Source organism: Chrysochloris asiatica, unplaced genomic scaffold, assembly GCF_000296735.1.
Source record: "Chrysochloris asiatica unplaced genomic scaffold, ChrAsi1.0 scaffold00143, whole genome shotgun sequence".
In the NCBI taxonomy this organism is placed as follows: Eukaryota; Metazoa; Chordata; class Mammalia; order Afrosoricida; family Chrysochloridae; genus Chrysochloris; species Chrysochloris asiatica.
Window position 1 is genome coordinate 4,907,204 of NW_006408661.1, and position 2,624 is coordinate 4,909,827.

Consider the following 2,624-nt stretch of genomic DNA (forward strand, 5'->3'; position numbering starts at 1 on the left):
TGACATCAGATGGATCTTGGCTAAATGCAGAGAAAATCATAAAGAGGTCTTTATATTGACTATGCAAAGGCATTTAACTGTGTGGATTATAACAAATTATGAAAAACAGGACTTCAAGAACACTTGAGACATCCTGAAAAATGGGACTTCAAGAACATTTAAATGTGCTCATGCAGAACCTTTACACAGTCATTCCAACAGAACAATGGGGTATTGTGTGATTTAAAATTAGGAAAGCTGCGTGACCTTTTGGCTAGCAGCCCAATGCTTAACCCACGGCATCACCAGGGCTCCTCATAAATCTGATGTTGTTTTGTTAAGTGGCATCGAGTCGGTTCTGACCCATAGGGTTTCCGAGGAGTGGCTGGTGAGCTTGAACCATAGACTTTGCAGTTCAAACGGCTTTGCAGTCTGGCACATTAACCCACAGCACTACCTACACCAGGACTCCTGACTGATAGGGTGTGCTAAACAAATGTCTCAGAGCCTCCAAAAGAAACCAGCCCTTGCCTGCGCCTTGACTTCTATCATCTAAAATCTGCTGCTGTAAGTTATGAGATTTTACTCCAATCAGACTCAAAGTGATTTTGGAAAACATTTGAACAGGACAGAGGGAAGATTACTTCTGAAAACTAAAGATAATGACTACCACATTATGAAGCCATTTAGGAGCTTTCCTTATACTAAAAATAAGTTTGTCTCTAATTGTGTATGTTCCGTTGTAGGGCACTAGAAAGCAGTTTAAGGATAGAAGAAACAATCCATAAACAGCTTGTGTTGTTTCTACAAATAACTTGTATAAAACATACCATATGTTTAGGAAATTGTGTCTAATTAAAGGCAATGTGGGCCAACTTTCTAAAGGAGGCCTAGGCACCATTGACAAAGCCACATGGTTGGGGTGGGGTAGGTATGGTACTCATGGGGAGGGAATGGTGGTGATTAGTGTTGAAGGGTAGAATATGAAAAGAACCTACTTTAGCCTCAATACAAATTGGAGGTTTTTGGGGAAATAATATCACCTGTATAAGACTCCACGGTACTTAACAACAACAACATAGTCCTGGTGTGGCACTGTGGGTTAATGCGCCAGACTGCAAAGCCTTTTGAACTGCAAGGTCAGCAGTTCAAGCTCATCAGCTGCTCCTCGGAAACCCTATACAGGATTGCTATGGGTCGGAATCGACTTAACAACAATAACAACAACATATTACTCATAACAACAACATATTAATAACAACTCTTAATGTTTCTCTTACAACAATGTGTTACTCATAATTCCAGAACAAACTGTTTTGAGGTTTGGGTACCATTTTCTGTTCTAGTTTCATGTTATTGTTATTATTAAGTGCCATCGAATCGGTTCTGACCCATAGTGTCCCTATATAGGGATTCCGAGGAGCAGCTGGTGAACTTGAACCACTGACCTTGAGGTTCAAACCAACTTTGCAGTCCAGCTCGTAGGAATATGAAAAAACAAACAAATCCCATGGATGTCAAGAATTCTGACTCATAGCAAACCTGCAATGGGTTTCTGAGGCTGTAAATCTTTACAGGAGCAGAAAGACTTATCTTTCTCCTGAGTTTGAACTTCAGTGTTTATCCGACAGCACCACCACCAACTATTAAAAAAAAAAAATCCTGAAAATGTAAGATACACTACAGAGAGAGTTTTAAACATAACTAGAATCTCTGCTTCCTGAACGTAAGATAGTTCCGCTGTAGAAAACGCTCAAATCTTTATTTCTATGTTGGCAACATGCAACTTTTTCCCAACCTTGACAGAGGTTGTCCTTGTGGTAAGGGGAGGTCTTGGTCGTCGTGTTTGTGTGTTGTGGAGTCCGTTCCAACTCATAGCAACTCTGTATACGGTAAGCATAGTGGTTATGTATCGGTCTGCTAACCTTAAGGTTGGCGGTTCGAAACTATCAGCTGTTCCGTGGGAGAAAGATGAGGCTTTCTGCTCCCGTAAAGATTTACAGCCTCGGAAGCCCTGTATAGGGTCGCTGTGAGTCAGAAGTGACTCCACGGTACTTAACAACAACAACAACCACGTTAAAAGAGCAGAAAGCCTCATCGTTCTCCCGGGAACGACTGGTAGATTGGAACTGCTCACCTTGTGGTTTGTAGTGAGCTCTGGTAGCGTAGTAGTTACGAATTGGGCTGCGAGTCGCGAGGTCAGCAGTTCGAAACTACGCGTGGTTCCGCGGGAGAAAGATGAGGCCGTCTGCTCCCGTTAAGATTTACAGCCTCGCAAACCCTGTGTAGGGTCGCTATGAGTCGGAACGGACTCCACGGCAAACAACAACAACAACAATGCTTCCAGGGCTCCTTAAGGTGAAGTAAACATTTAAGAGTTTGAATAGATAGATGAGGAAGGTTTCTGAAAGAGAAAGCTCCAGAACAATGCTTTCAGCAGGAAAAAACCCTTTGACAGTGAAAAACACTGTTTACTACCAGGCAGACTCCTTCTCTGCTCCCTCTCACTCAAAAGCATCATAGGTAAAAATAATTGACGCCATTGAATGCTGGCTTTGTTTGGCACTGTGTGATGCTTTTGCATTGTTGTTGTTGTTGTCAGGTGCCATCGAGTCGGAACCGACTCATAGCGACCCCATGCACAG

The 2,624-nt window shown here is 42.5% G+C and overlaps 1 pseudogene; it reads left to right on the forward strand.

Annotated features, from left to right (window-relative positions):
- The window catches only part of LOC102828850, a 1,857-nt pseudogene extending 1,090 nt beyond the window's left edge, over nt 1–767 (forward strand).
- The last annotated feature ends 1,857 nt before the right edge of the window (nt 768–2,624 follow it).